At 46.0% G+C, this 16,826-nt stretch overlaps 1 protein-coding gene across 1 annotated transcript in view; it reads right to left on the reverse strand.

Moving 5' to 3' along the window:
- Positions 1-14,618, reverse strand: part of SLC8A1 (solute carrier family 8 member A1) — a 308,213-nt gene extending 293,595 nt beyond the window's left edge. Inside the window, exon 1 of the mRNA XM_082217401.1 lies at positions 14,456-14,618. The gene's annotated coding sequence lies outside the window, so the exon portion shown is untranslated. The remainder of the gene's footprint in view (positions 1-14,455) is intronic.
- Between the last annotated feature and the right edge of the window lie 2,208 nt (positions 14,619-16,826).

Below are 16,826 nucleotides of genomic sequence, written 5' to 3' on the forward strand. Positions count from 1 at the left end.
TTTCTGCATTACTTGCTTTGCCCTCACAGAACATTTCCCTTCTGGCTCCCAGCCATTTCAAGCTGAGATGTCACCTATCTCCAGTCTCATGGTACAACACTTGCTCATGGATCTTAATTACAAGTGCTCTGTTCTCACCGCAGGGTTAATGATGGTTTTCGAGGGGTGTCGGGTGAGTTAAGTCATTTCCATTTCAAAAAAGTGAGAAGTTACTGACCCACAGGCAGCTGTATGGAAACACCCTGCCTGCAATTCTCTTGAGCCAAGAAATTTCACGGAATGTATATTGCAGCATCTAGTAGTTTGACAGTCGACCACTTTGACACGAAAAGGAAAATAAGCCAGCCGCCTTGGCTAGCAGGCCTGTAATCATGCAAGTGGCTTCTTTTGACTTATTTGTGATCTGTGTAGGAAAGTGACCAGTAAATGTTTTAAATAAAACATTCAAATGCTAAATTCAGGTAGGTAGCCGTGTTGGTCTGACACAGTCGAAATAAATTTAAAAATTTCAAAAATTGTCCAGTAGCACCTTAGAGACCAACTAAATTTGTATTGGGTACAGTGGTACCTCGGGTTAAAAACTTAATTCATTCTGGAGGTCCATTCTTAACCTGAAACTGTTCTTAACCTGAGGTACCACTTTAGCTAATGGGGCCTCCCGCTTCGCCACTGCTGCCCCGCGATTTCTGTTCTCATCCTGAAGCAAAGTTCTTAACCCGAGCAGTGGCGTAGCGTGGGTTCTCAGCACCCGGGGCAAGGCAAGTAATTTGCGCCCCCTAACCCGTGGATTTTAGCACTCGAGTCTCTTCCGCGCCCCCCAGATGTTGCGCCAGGTGCGGCAGCCCCCCTGCACCCCCCACGCTACGCCACTGCTCCCACCACAAGTCTTCAGGACAGCCATCCGAAGGCTGGCGCGGGGAGAAGGTCTCTCCGCCCCACCGCAGGCTTCGGAGGAGCCTTCCGAAGGCTGGCGGTGGGGCGGAGAGACCTCCTCCCGCCGCCAGGCTTCGGAGCAGCCTTCCTAAGGCTGGCGGTGGGGCGGAGAGACCTCCTCCTGCCGCCAGGCTTCGGAGCAGCCTTCCTAAGGCTGGCGGTGGGGCGGAGAGACCTCCTCCTGCCGCCAGGCTTCGGAGCAGCCTTCCGAAGGCTGGCGGTGGGGCGGAGAGCCCTCCTCCCGCCGCCAGCCTTCGGAGCATCCTTCCGAAGCCTGGCGGCGGGAGGAGGTCTCTCCGCCCCACCGCCAGGCTTCGGAGCAGCCGTCCGAAGCCTGGTGGCGGGAGGAGGTCTCTCCGCCCCACCGCCAGGCTTCGGAGCAGCCTTCCGAAGGCTGGCGGCGGGAGGAGGTCTCTCCCACCTTGGAGAGGTTCCCGCTTCCTCGAGGGGGGCTGGCCAAACGCCCCCCAAATGTTGCGCCCGGTGCGGCCGGCACCCCTGGCACCCCCCACGCTACGCCATTGAACCCGAGGTACTATTTCTGGGTTAGTGGAGTCTGTAACCTGAAGCGTCTGTAACCCGAGGTACCACTGTATAAGATTTCGTGTGCATGCACACTTCTTCAGATACACTGAAACAGAAGTCACCAGACCCTTATATTATGTTTCAGTTTATCTGAGGAAGTGTGCGTGCACACAAAGGCTTATACTGTACCCAGAACAAACTTAGTTGGTCTCTAAGGTGCTACTGGACAATTTTTTAAATTTTTAAATTTATTCAAATGCTAAGTGTTATTAGTGTTGCTATTATTAATAATACAATATAGTAATAACGAACCCCTGATCTGAGTGTGGATCCTTGGGTAGCAAGAATCAACTCTGTTGACAAATGTACCCAAGAAATGTTGTACGATTTCTCCACCCATTCACAGATTTTTAAATGCCTATTTCTTTCTCTGCCTTTATTTTCTCCCCCTCTTTGTTTTTTCGTTGTTGTTGATAACTATAATTATATAATATCTTGATCAGAAATGTTTCTTATTTGCTATGTCGTTTTCCAGACTGAGATTACATAAATGCCACACATTGTCAAATTGTTATATTGCTAAAATTGAATAAAAATCATTTTTTAAAAAGGAAAAACAACACCACCCAAACACTTGGAGGAGGTTTCAGGAGGTCGGAGGGAACCCCAACATTTGCAGATGTACAAAATCCACCATGGGGAGAGGGAACCCTCCCCTGAAAACAGCCCAGTGGGGGTGAAGCATGCCCAGTGTGCATGGAATAATGGAACTATACTGAAGGAGAGACCATAAGAACTGATAGAAGTGGTGAATGGAAAGGAAGAGGACATGGTTTATTGGCTGCTGCCCTGAGCAGGAGTACTGCATACTGCAACATTTTGTTGCAAGCCCCACTTGCTGCTGCAGCAGAAGTATTAGTAGTCGTAATAATATCTAGATGCTTTTCTGTATATCCTTGGCAGAAACAGGAGAGGAGGAGCAGCCAGAAACAACTGCAGGTCAGGCAAAACTTTTGCCATCTCTTCCTGCTTTGATTTCCTGCTCTTCCCACTGATTTACAGCAGCTTGCTTTGACTTCTGGATGGAGTGGGGAGTGAAAAACAAAAAGGCAAAGAAAGAAACAGAAAGTCATGTTGACATGGCTGACTCTTCCGGACTACAGATTACTGGGCTAGGGAGGGGAGTGTCAGGGTTCAAGTTTTTATTTTCCTTTGCTGGCTAGTATGCAGAAATTGAAGTAGTAGCAGTTTTATCTGTTTAGCTATAAGCCATTGCTTGGGGGGGGGGGGTGAGGTGAGAGTTGAGCCACAAATTTGGCTCTTAATTTCCCAGCAACCAATGCAAACAGAGAAACACGCCAACTAACATGATTTTCCTTGTCCAGCTGAAATATACTCAGAGTTGAGTGTGAATTTCATGCTCTTTATTCAGCTCGTAGTAGCAATGAATGATACTTTTCCCAAAACGTCTAGCTATATATACATTATTTACACAGTGGGCTCCACATGATTGGCTAATTCTGGGCTGCTCCCGTAGGCCAATCAGGTTGCGGATTCACTTCCTCCAGAAACCTGATTGGCTGCTCCTGCAGGCCAATCAGGTTGTGGATTCACTTCCACCTGGAGCTGGATTGGGTGGCTCCTGCAGACCAATAAGACTGCTGCATTCTGGATCCTATTGTTCTAGGATTCAGCTCAGTACATAACACCAACAATGAAAAGCGCACAAACTCGCTTGATGTCACTAGTGGGGGATATAATTTAATATTTCTATATTGTAACGGAATGCTAAACTTTATGCGTTGTCGTACCACCTTTTCTATTCCATTTCTAATGTATATATGTAAATAATGTTCTACAACGCAAGTTGCTTGGTAGAATGAGAGACTGAGATTGGTAAACCCCATCGAACTCAGGCTTACTGGTACTAATTAGACAGGTATAGGCAGCACTTTTTTTCTTTTTTAAAAAATGTTTAGGGGTACTCTCATTTTCCTACTCATATTGAAATACTGCCTCTCAATGAGGCCAAACTTAGATCACAAAATGTTTAGGGGTATGCGTACCCCTGCATCCCCCCCCAGAAAAAAAGCACTGGCTATAGGATTATGCTGCCGTTTATTTTATTTTCCTAATCCCACGCATGCCGTTGCCAAAGGCGAGTCAGATAGCAAGCCACCTAACTAAACTGCATGCAGCAGATCAATATCCTCACCTAACAGCTTCAAGTAGCTTTAATTATGCTGAGTGCTTGATGAACAAGTATCACTTCTTCCTCCAAACTGGCCTTGTGAAGAGTCGGAAATAGAGTTCACAGTTGTGTGTATTGCAGCAACAGTAAACAATATACTGAGTAGAACTGTCTTGCAAACAAGGCGTAAGAAACTAGCTCTTCCTACGCATCTGCAGAGAACAGACTCTCCTATAGAAGCACGCACTGGGCAGTTTATGGTATCACCAATTGCAGTACTTACTAGGTGCAGAATCCACTTTCTCATCACACCACAGATGGATAGGTTCTTAGCTAGTTAAATATAGTGCTGTATAATCAATACCATTCAATTATAGGTATTCACATTTGGTATATATTAAGGGTTGAAGGTCCTAATAGTAAAAGCTATGGTTTTCCCAGTAGTGATGTATGGAAGTGAAAGCTGGACCATAAAGAAAGCTGATCGCCGAAGAATTGATGCTTTTGAATTATGGTGCTGGAGGAGACTCTGAAGAGTCCCTTGAACTGCAAGAAGATCAAACCTATCCACTCTGAAGGAAATCAGCCCTGAGTGCTCACTGGAAGGACAGATCCTGAAGCTGAGGCTCCAATACTTTGGCCATCTCATGAGAAGACTCCCTGGCAAAGACCCTGATGTTGGGAAAGATGGAGGGCACAAGGAGAAGGGGACGGCAGAGGATGAGATGGTTGGATAGTGTTCTTGAAGCTACCAGCATGAGTTTGACCAAACTGCAGGAGGCAGTGGAAGACAGAAGTGCCTGGCATGCTCTGGTCCATGGGGTCACGAAGAGTCGGACACAACTAAACGACTAAACAACAAAGGGTTGAAAGCAAGTGTTGGACAAGTGGAAAGCAGTGGCGTCGCAATGGGGTGGTGGCGGGGGTGGTGCACTCCCGGTGCCACATCTGTGGGGTGAGAAGAAGGCGCCCGCCATGGTGGCGTGAGTAGCCATTGTGCCTCTGCATCCGCATGTGGAGGATCCTCCATTCGCAGCTGCAGCTGCGAGCAGAGGATCCCAGCGCCGGTGGCAAACCACTATGTACAGCACATGTGCGGCGCTGTACGCATGCGCCGTGCTTAGTGATGCCACACATGCACTGTACATAGCGGTTTGCTGGTGCCGCTTCTCCAGCTTGGGAATGTGGCCTCTCGGAATAATGGCATTGCTCCAAGTGAGACTCCACCTCCTCCCTCTCTCCCATTATGCGTCATTACTATGGGTGCTTAGATGTGCCCTCTGCCTCTGAGCTCTCTGCTCTCCTAATTTTAATGCCTGCGTGGTTCTGGGAGGAGGGGTCTGGAATGCTTTCTAAAGACGCTGAGTTTGTCAGCTGTCTCTTCTTCTTCTTCCTCCTCCTCCTCCTCTCCCATTATTTCCCAGCTTCCCCCCTCATCATCCTCTGAGTTGTGACCCCTGTTGTAATTCTGTCTCTTTCTCCAGAAGGGTCAGGCTGGGGAGGCGGTCTCCACCATTCCTCCTTCCAAGTTCCTGACACATGGACACAGAGGAATGGTGGGGAGAACCAGCTGGGGAATAACTATGGGAAGAAGGCTCAGAGCCCGTGGAATGGTGCTGGGACCAGAATGAGTGGCCAGAAGGAGAACACTGGGAAGAGGGGGTGTCGGAAGCTGAAGAGGTAACAGGGCTTAGTGAGATGGGAGAGCCCGTGGCAGAGAGAAGAACAGAATCAGAGGCAGAAGCTGAAGCTGAAGCTGGCAGGTGAGAGGAGAGAGGTTAAGAAGCAGGAAGGTGTCAGGCTGGTGAAGAGTCACAGGTGCCTCCCTCTCCACTGGAACCAGCTCCCCTCCCCCCTATCTTCCAGAACCAGAAGAGGCATGAAAAGGGAGAGCTCGGATTCACACAGGCTCAGTCTCCAATTGCTTGGGGGAAACCCCAGTGGGGAGGGGACTTAGCTGGCTGTGGGGAGGCAGGGGCTTTCAGTCTCAGCACCTGATCAATGGGGCAAGACCTACTGCTGTGCAAATTAGGCCTGACATTCCACTAAGTCTGTGCAGATAAAGTTCTTGCTGATAAAGGGTCAACTCCAACTTGCGCGGTGTGTTTTATTGCAGGTTCGTTCCTGTCACCAGTCCATCTAGTTCAGTATTGTACACAGGGTCTGGAGGCCAGAGTCTTTGCCAGTCACATCTGGAGATGTTGAGGTCCAAACCTGAGGACCGTTTGCAAGCAGAGCCTGTGATCGACCACTGAACCTCAGCTCTTCCCAAACACCAGCAATTGTGTGATTGACCTAATTTGCATTGTTTCAGGTGACTGGTGAAGTCCTGACTTTTTGAAAAGGCCTTTGGTTGAATGGTCTTTTGCTGGTTCGGTTTAGTGTTTAGACATCTGTTCTGTACTTCCATTTCCCCCCTCCTGTGTGGGTATGAAAATTGATTTTCGTTGTTCATGTTTATATTTTGATTTTGCGATTGGGTTTAATTTGGGGGTGGCTGTCTCTTTTTATACTTCGGATCTGTTGGCTGTCTTGCATTCCTTTGGGAATATAGGCAGGGCAGAATGTTTTTTTTAAAAAAATAAAATAAAATAAATGTGGTCCTTGTAGCTGGGGTCTACTGTTTTACTTGGATTCATTGGCTTAAGGTAAAATAAATTAATATGCCAGCAGGCAGATCTCTCCTTCAGTCTACAAATGTTGACAGTGACATATGTACAAAGATCCATTGGAGTTTACGATAAGACATTTTCTGCCGCTTGGCTTTACTGAGGCATGGGAAAGCACACAGGGAAGGTAAATGCCAGAAACAAAATCTATGTTTATATTTCTGATAGGAAGCAGATTCTCTCTTGTGAGAGAGCTTGAATACAGCATGTGGTTTTCATCTGAATGCTATTACCGATGGCACCCACAGAAGCAGCAAACTGCATTGTTCTGGAAATCAAAGGGAAGGGAACCTCACTGAGTATACTGGAAGATGAGTATAGAATTTATAGTTATAAATTGCAGAGTTGGAAGGAACTCTGGGGGTCATCTAGTCCAACCCCCTGCAATGCAGGGATCTTAACTACGGCGTCTGTTATAGATGACCATCCAAACTCTGCTTCAAAACATCCGATGAAGGAGAGTCCACAACCTCCCGAGGGAGTCCATACTGTTGAATGGTTCTTAACATCTGAAAGTTCTTACTGATGTTTAGTTGAAATCTCCTTTATTGTAACTTAAAGCCATTGGTTCGGGTCTTACATGCTGGAGCAGAAGAAAATAAGCTTGTTCCATGTTCCATGTGACAGCCCTTGAGATATCTGAATATATCTCCTTGATATGTTAAAATGTTATGTTAAAAGTACCCAACTCTCTCAACCATTCCTCATGGCTTCCAGACCCTTGATCATCTTGGTTACTCTCCTCTGCACATGTTTCCTGTCACCCAGAATTTGACACAATATTCCAGCTGTGGTCTGACCAAGGCAGAAGAGAGTGGTGTTATTACTTCTCTTGAGCAGGACACTATACTGTATTTTTTCGTGCATAAGACTCCCCCCCCTATTTTTGGGGACTCCAAATTAAGAAAATGGGGGGAGATTGCGAAGAGTTGTTAAACTTTTTTTGGGGGGGGGGTTTGCTAAAAACCGCTCACCCACCAGACAATCGCAGACAATATCACGTGTCGCCAAAGCCACCAATCGTCTGACAGGACAGAAAAGTGACTAGTGGGGTGCCACGGGGTTCTGTCTTGGGCCCAGTCTTATTCAACATCTTTATCAACGACTTGGATGATGGACTCAAGGGCATCCTGATCAAATTTGCAGATGACACCAAACTGGGAGGGGTGGCTAACACCCCAGAGGACAGGATCACACTTCAAAACGACCTTGACAGATTAGAGAACTGGGCAAAAACAAACAAGATGAATTTTAACAGGGAGAAATGTAAAGTACTGCACTTGGGCAAAAAAAATGAGAGGCACAAATACAAGATGGGTGACACCTGGCTTGAGAGCAGTACATGTGAAAAGGATCTAGGAGTCTTGGTTGACCACAAACTTGACATGAGCCAACAGTGTGAAGCGGCAGCTAAAAAAGCCAATGCAATTCTGGGCTGCATCAATAGGAGTATAGCATCTAGATCAAGGGAAGTAATAGTGCCACTGTATTCTGCTCTGGTCAGACCTCACCTGGAGTACTGTGTCCAGTTCTGGGCACCACAATTCAAGAAGGACACTGACAAACTGGAACGTGTCCAGAGGAGGGCAACCAAAATGGTCAAAGGCCTGGAAACGATGCCTTATGAGGAACGGCTAAGGGAGCTGGGCATGTTTAGCCTGGAGAAGAGGAGGTTAAGGGGTGATATGATAGCCATGTTCAAATATATAAAAGGATGTCACATAGAGGAGGGAGAAAGGTTGTTTTCTGCTGCTCCAGAGAAGCGGACACGGAGCAATGGATCCAAACTACAAGAAAGAAGATTCCACCTAAACATTAGGAAGAACTTCCTGACAGTAAGAGCTGTTTGACAGTGGAATTTGCTGCCAAGGAGTGTGGTGGAGTCTCCTACTTTGGAGGTCTTTAAGCAGAGGCTTGACAACCATATGTCAGGAGTGCTCTGATGGTGTTTCCTGCTTGGCAGGGGGTTGGACTCGATGGCCCTTGTGGTCTCTTCCAACTCTATGATTCTATGACACCACCAGCACCCGCCAATTGCCTGCTGCTGCAGCAGCCAATCGATAACAGCCCTTGCCACAGCCACAAATTACCCACCCGAGTGCCGATGACTATCTCCTGCTTGCGGCAGCAACCAATCGCCTGTCCCCACAGTGCACTATCCGTGTATAAGACGACCCCCGATTTTTAACATACTTAAAAAAAAAAAATCCTCGTCTTGTACACGGAAAAATGCGGTACTTCCATTTCATTAGCTTTCTTTACTGCAGCATCTTACTGTGGCCTCATGTTAAGCGTGTGGTCTGCTAAAACCCCTAGATTCTTTTCACATGTACTACTGGCAGGCCAGGAGGTGTCTCCCATTTTAAATTTGTGCAGCTGGTTCTTCCTGCTCAAGTGCAGAACCTTACATTTGTTGCCCCTGGTTGTATACCGAAGGGGTAGATAACAAAGTAAAAGGGGGCTCATGCTTCTTTAATAGTTGGTCCCTCTCCTGCACAACTATTAAAGGAGCACGAGCCCCATCCAGTTTTGCATCTGCCCCCCCTAAGTTGCACATGCAGATATTTCACCTCAGCATGTCTTTGGCAGTACTTTTATCCATTATACCTATAAGAAATGGCCATTTCCAGTCTTGTCGGAGAAGACATGCAGGTGCTGGTTTTTTTGTTTTTTTTCCATTGCCAGTAGGGATGTAAGGATCTGTCAGTTTCAGTTCTCCAGGCTTCTAATTTTCCCAGTCTTAAATTCAGTTCTCCATATTTCTGCAGCCATATGCATTTTTTTTTTTAAAAAAATCCCTCATGAAAATACTTTGGCTAATATGCAGTTCCTCCTAATACTTGGCAATTATGTGTGTTATTTTGACTCATATATATTCATATTTCTGTGCACTTTCCCCATTTATATATGCATCTTTCTGTTTCCTCCTTCCAGAAGCAAGCCAAGCCATCTTCGTTATCAGGCCTGGAGATGGTGATGGAGTATAAAGAAAAGGACAGCCTTGGGCGGGGGGCATCTGAGGTGAGGGGGTCAAAGTGCTAGAGAAGGAACAGAGTTCTCCCAGAACCTCCTTTGGCTGGAGAAGGTTGCAAGTGTTTTTTAAGTGATTTTACAGCTCCATGTCCAAGTAACAGCTTTGGCTCACATTGGAGAAATGGTAGAATATAATAATAATAATAATAATAATAATAATAATAATAATAATAATAATAAGTTATACCCCACCCATCTGGCTGAGTTTCCCCAGCCATTCTGGATAGCTCCCAATCAAGTATTAAAAACAATACAGCATTAAATATTAAAAACTTCCCTAAGCAAGCATATGCAAAAAGCAGCGTTTCCAAAGAAAGAAACAATAACTTCCTAGAAAGGCCATAAGTGGTATGGAGTGATGTCACCTGTGATTAATTCCCTAAGTTCAGGAGATTTCCTCATTCCTTGGGCAAGGCACATACTCCCGCTGAGGCTGAGTCACATCACATGGAAGGAATCTCAAACGCTGGCAAGATATGAATTAGCTGCAAAGGAAAAGGCTCCCGAAATAACAAGGAGTAACTTGACTGTGTCGTGGGTGCTGGAAGAAGCCATAGATGGCCTCCTCTTAATCACTCATTGGGGCAATGTGGATCGGTCTACAGGGCTGGCCAATGCAGTGCCCTTCAGAAGTTATTGGACTACAACTCCCATCAGCCCCAGCCAACATGGTTGCATAAGGTGTTCGAAAACCAACTTTGAGCTCCCCTCTCTGGGTGCTTCCAGTTAATGGGCTGCTCATGAAGGCGAGCAGCACCCACCTGATTTTGTCATTTTCAAAATGCCGTCCCACACTTCTGATTTGGAACAGCAACCCATGCCACATGCCAGTTTCTTATTTGCCGACAGCCTCCTGCTACACCCCTTGCTACATGCTCCTGACGGTGCTCTGATTTTCTGTTTTATTTGGGGCAAGATGGCTGCTGAGAGGGCATAGCAAAACAACATGGCTGCCATTGCACTCATGGAATGACACAAAATTAGAGAATTATTATTAGAGAAATTAAATTAGAGAAAGAGCAAAATCCTCATTGTTCCCTCTGGGATTGGCCCCCCCCCCCGCCCCTACCTCACACAAAGAGGTTGTCGCTGTCTAGTAACAATGAGGAGTGATACCAGGAAATAATAAACAAGGGGGTCACCCCACACTTTCTCACATGTACACACATCTCATCACACACATAGAGACTGCAGACACACATGCTTCTTTCTCTCTCACACATACCACATAGACTCATACACTTCAAATATCTCTCCTTTCCCCTCTTCCCAAGTATATCCTCTTTTTCACAGACCACACATACCTCGCACCAAGGCAATCTCCCTGCCGTCCCTCCCCTCACCCTCTAGGTAAACAGCAGAGACTCAGTTATTGAGAGATCAGGTGAGCAGCACAGACAGTCCACTAGTGATACTAAATAATATCTTGGTTGTGATTGGTTGGAACGTGGAATAGATCATTTCTGATGACTCTGGATCTCCCTGCCTAGCAAACTTCACCTTCCTTGCCCTTCCACCAGCCCATTAAGGCTTCCTACTTTAGGCAAGCGTCTGGCCTGCCGAATTGTTGAACGTTTTTTATGTCCTTGAAATATTAGCTGTTGCCTCTCATATCCTCTTACAGCTTTAGTTTGTAGCTTTCCTGTACTTTATTGTTTTAATGGTTGTTCCAAGGGAACTCGGACATTTTAAAAGAGAGGTGGGGTATAAACATGGGCGCAGCCAGGATTTATTGGGGGGGGGCAGGCTTCAAGTTAAGGGGGCAGAACATCAATTACTTAAGTATTTTTACTGCTTTACTTGATTTAGGGGGGGCAGCTGTCCCCCCTGCTCCCCTTGGCTATGCCCATGGGCATAAAGTCCCCCTCCCCAAATAAGCAAACATTTGACCTTCTCAAAGACATCCAAATATTTAGAGGTATACAGTCTGCCAATATTTCTCTTTATGACAGCTGTTACAAAAAAGTAAACTAGATCTATACTTTGGAACCATACCGTTGAAACAGTCCATATTGTCATAACCACCCATATTGTCATAGCAGCCCCAGCTCAAGATGGTTTGCTGCCCAGAGGTGGAACTGTAAATAAAACCCACCTCCAAAGTCAAAATACATTCAGTGACCATGGCAGAAAATCCCACAAGTGCATTTCCTCATCCCTGCCAGTAAAAAACACAATACTAAGTTAAGTAACAATTCGTTGCCCTTTCATGACACATAAAATCTGCTGCCTGAGGCAGCCGCCTCCCTCTGCCTAATGATAGGACTGGCATTCGGTTTTAGCAGTTTTCAATAAGTATCTGAGGAGGCCCTCTCACTCTAGTCTGGCCTTCCCAAAACCTGGTGCCACCCAGATTCTTCGGACTACAACTCCGACCAGATCCAGCTAGGCTGGTTGTGTTGATGCAAGTTGTAGTCTGAAACATCTTGAGGACACTGGGTTGGGGATCTAGATTAGGATGTCTTCTCAAGGTATTCGGTGTTTCATCATGATCTTTACTTGCACTCACACTGGTATTGCTCATGTCTTCCTTTATTTTGACTTTAGCTTACTGAGAGGTCAAGTAAGTTGAAAAAAAGTTTAATCCACAGTTTGACGCTGTGTATGAAGCTTGCACCTTTCATAAATCTCATTCACCCCGAGCCATTGAGTTATCAAGTTCATTCTGACTGAGGCCGGCAGTTAAATAATGAGACAGTTTCATTGCTTGCATTGTTCAGAAATATTGCCGCCATTTGGACCTCTTCCTGCTGGCTTTCCTAAGCAAACCAAACTCCTGCATGATATACTTATAGTCGTTAGCAGCATCCAGAGTTAAGTTTACATTTCTAGGTGCATTTGGCTGCGCCATCGTTCAGAAATTGTCACCTTCACTTAACCGGCCTGGCTTGCACGTAATGGTAAGCCTGAGTTAAACAAACGGTATTCAAATTGAGTGTAAACATGAGTCTCGAAGGGATATGTGAAATAGGTAGTTTAAATATATGCCTGCGATTTAGGGATGCTTAAAAGAAATGGTTCAGGCAAGGGGAAACATATATACATGAAGTTGTTTTGCAGAAAAATACCTGTCAGAGCTTCACAAGTATTTCTTAGGTTTACTGCAAATGTGTTCAGTATTAAATATTCATGCAACTAAATGACACAGTTCTGTTGCAGATAATTCAGAGGGAATTTGGAAAACAGTATTAGGAAAAGGTCACACGGGAAGCCTGCTTTATACCTCAAATAGAAACCTGGATCTGAGAGCCGATTCAGAGGCACTGTAGATGACTGTTACAGGACTGTAATGCTTTGGAGTGTTGAACTAGAACAGGGGTCAGCAAACTTTTTCAGCAGGGGGCCGGTCCACTGTCCCTCAGACCTTGTGGGGGGCCAGACTATATTTTGGGGAAAAATTTGAACGAATTTCTATGCCCCATAAATAACCCAGAGATGCATTTTAAATAAAAGGACACATTCTGCTCACGTCAAAACAAGCTGATTCCCGGACCATCCACGGGCTGGATTTAGAAGGTGATTGGGCCGGATCCGGCCCCCGGGCCTTAGTTTGCCTACCCATGAACTAGAACCTGGCACAGGAGGCTTCGAATCTCCACTCAGCTATGAAGCTCATTGGGTGACCTTGAGCTCCCAAACCTTCAGAGCTGATTTTGAGGACATGTGGGGCTGGAGAGGAAGAGGAAGTTTAACTGCACACATAGAAGTCCCTTATGGCACACAAACTTTGAAAAAACACCCCCTCCTTTATAATATATTTAAATGATTAGTTGGATAAATATATATATATTCCAACCATTCAGAAACTGTAATAGTTTGGAGCATTAGAAACTCATCTCCAAAAATTTAAAAATGGAAACAGAAACTTGAGGGACAAAACAGGACAATCTCTCATTTCTGCTGTAAAGGGAAAGAAATTTAGAAAGGAACCTATGGCTGGTCCCCCACCTCTACAGTAGATATTCCCAAAAGGAATCGGTTTTCCTAATTTCCCCACATGGTTTTGTATGCCCATGTCCAAAATCGTGAGGAACCCGAGCTGCCTCTTGCATGCTGATTTAACCTTTTCAAAAGTTGGAAGCTTATACCCATGCAAACACAACTTTTGTCAAAGGTAACTTATTTCCAAAGATTTAAAACACAAACTACGGTACTTGCTGTAACTTTGATTTTTAAAGGGCAGGTATTCTGTGGAAGAATGATTATATATTAGCTTGACTGATGCCCCTATCCTTTCAGTCTAGCAACATAGGGCTTGGCTTTGGGGAGAACCATACCTCGAGATGCCCACACTCCCGAAATCTTCCCTTCCATCAGAGCCGGGGAACTTGTGGCCCTCCAGATGTTGGCAGAGTACAACTCCCACCACCCTCGATCCCCCTCCATGCTGGCTGGGGCTGAGTCCAGCAACATCTGGAGGGCAGCAAGCCCTCCCCTACTCTTGCCTCGAATGGAAAAAGAGCAACAGTGGGGTGTGTGCTGCCGCTTTGAAGAGACCGAGTCTTTCACAACATGCCACTGTCAATTAAAGATCTTTGAGCAGGATGCAATCAACTGATCTGCGCTTAAAAAAATGGGCCCTGGATTGCCAAAAGAAACACCGTTGTTTACAAAAAGCTCTTCCTACAATCTGTGGCTCAGCAGCGCACAGCATTCAGGCGGACACGCCGCCAAACATGAAAGCAACACACATTCTGCACCTCCAGATGCTCACGTTTGTGCGCAGTAAACACACAGATGCACGAAAAGGCGACACAATGGCAGGCTTAGGCATTGTGTATGCGCTGACGAGTTCAAATGAGACGATTCACAAATCCCAACAAAGAGAAACCCGTTATATAAATACTATTCTGCATATCTCTCCCCCCCATCCAAGTTTTGCTGCTTTCTTGGTCCCTCTATGGGAAAGTTTCTCTGCCTCTTGGGTAAGCAGCACTGCTCCATGCCATTCCTTCAGGGACCTCCGCCAAATCCCCCCCCTCTCTCTAGCCTTACGAAACGCATGAAAAGCCCCTAGTGCAAACGCTGCTCCTTTGGGAATTCCTCACAGAAAGTCATGCAAACAAGCCTTTTTCTCCTCCCCAACCCCCACGCCTGCACTTACCGCCTGTCAAGTCTCGGCACCTCTGTTTCGGGCTGTGTGGAGCAAGAACTTCATATGAGAGCTCCTCTGCATTTACCAGAAAGAAAGAAGTTTGGATGCTTGTCCTTTAAGTGTCTCTAAACATGGTTTGCATAGCTGGATAGCGGCTTATCTCTGCTTTTCTGCTTTCGCTTCCATACATGGATCTGTTCCCAACAGTAACTCCAAGCTGTCGAAAAGAAGCTATCTGGCAGCTTTAGGCTTCATCCGACACGTAAACGATATATATATAATTTTAAAAAGCGCTAACCCTTTCTCTCCGTCACCTTTTGCAACCTTTAGCCCGTGCCACAAAGCCTCCCCCTTTTGCCTTTACCCCCTTCCCAAATCAACTGGAAGACAACATATTCCTTTTTGTGGCTTGCTGGAACAAATCATTTGAGACTAGTATATGCAACCATGAAAAATTGATGCTTAGGCTCGCACTGTGCTTAAAATGGCTTCAATCTCTATTGTATCTCCCGACCGTTTGGCTGCTTCTTTTCAAAATATTTGTACAGTAATCGTCAAGACCCACTAAGTATACATGGAAAAGAAATACACCTCCCCCCCCGCGCGCACACACACACACACACATCCCTTCCCTTTCAAAAGGTTCCCAGCGGTTCGTCTCTAAGAATACCTTTCCCCCCACTTTAAAAAGGAATACTTTCCTTAGAGGTCAAGGGTTTTGTTTGTTAGGTCTCTTGGAACGGTTTCAAGGCAATATACATCATGTCTGCAAGGATGGGAGGTTAAGAGTCGCATTTTTGTGGAGAGGCAAGAAATACAGAAGGGAAGGGGAGCCAAGACAATCCTGGTTTAAGAGGAGGCGCTGCTGCTGTCATTACTACTGGGCTAGGAAGGGGCAAAATCTGTCAATTTTGGTTTCTCTCGCTTTCTCGCTTTCCCATTCTTCAGTTCATTTCTCTACATATCTGCATCAGCTTGCACGTTTTTAAGTCCTCGTGAAAATTCATTAGCATTTGGGGACAGATTTCTCACAATATACATATGTTTGCCATTTTGCTGAATGTATATATTTTTGCAAAGCGGTGCTCCCTGGATCTGCCTACGTTATTATTTTTTTTAAAAAATGTGCATTTTCCACACACTTTACCTTAGTGCATTTATTCTCACACACGTTACTTGGCTGGAGAATGGCCCTGCAAAATTCAGAGAAGTGCGAATTGTGGTATGGTCACCTTGCATGTTGTTTCAGGAAGTGCAAATGTGGTACAGTCACTTCTAAATATGAACTCAATTGAATTCTTGCCCCATTCCTGTACAGAACTCATGCCTGCCAGTTTAGCAACCCATCCCCATTTCATGGGGTCCCTATCTCAAAGACTATGATAATTTAACAATACAAAGGAAAGCTTTACATGTAAAGGCATTTGAAACAGCAGACAGACAAAGGGGATCACCACAAACCAACAAGGAATAAGGGGAGGCAGGAATTCAGCATAGCGGAGGCCAGGCCTCCTGCACAGCTTGTGACCTGGCACATTAACCACAGCCACTCAGCTGTATATTTGGGCCTGCCAAATGCTTGATAAGCTCACCCTCTTTATTTCTGGCCATCAGTGGCCAGTGTAGGGCTGGCCAAGTGTCCTGCTTCAAAGAGGACAGTTCTCTAGCTACTGGACCAGTTTTAAGGTCCTGCTACTTGCACATAAGGATCTAAAGGAATACTGGACCAGGTTATCTGAAGACACAGGTGGTGCTGTGGTCTAAACCACTGAGCCTCTTGGGGTTGCTGATCATAAGGTCAGCAGTTTGAATCCCCGCAATGGGGTGAGCTCCTGTTGCTCTGTCCCAGCTTCTGCCAACCTAGAAGTTTGAAAGCACGCCAGTGAAAGTAGATAAATAGATACTGCTGTGGTGGGAAGGTAAATGGCATTTCCGTGCTCTCTGGCTTCCATCACAGTGTCCCGTCACACCAGAAGCGGTTCAGACATGCTGGCCGCATGACCTGGAAAACCTGCCTGCTCCCTCAGCCTGAAAGTGAGACTAGTACTGCACCCCATAGTCAAATTTGACTGGACCTAACCGTCCAGGAGTCCTTTCCCCCTTACCCTATTACCCTATCTGAAGAAAGGGGTAGCTCTGGCACTGTGAGGGGGACATTCCTCAGTGGTAAAGCCCATCTTCTGCATAACAGTCCCTGTTTCAGTTCCAAGAAGGTCCAGGATACAATAGCAGGTGATGGGAAAGACCTCTGCTCAAGACTTTTGAGAGTTGCTGCCGGCGGACAATTATGGGCTAGATGGACCAGTGGCTGACTCTGTGGCATCATGCTTCCTTGCAAAAGTTCACCGTGCCCAGAGAAGCATATCTCATAATACAAAGC

The sequence above is a fragment of the Podarcis vaucheri genome (assembly GCF_965113315.1).
Source record: "Podarcis vaucheri genome assembly, chromosome: 3".
Taxonomy (NCBI): Eukaryota; Metazoa; Chordata; class Lepidosauria; order Squamata; family Lacertidae; genus Podarcis; species Podarcis vaucheri.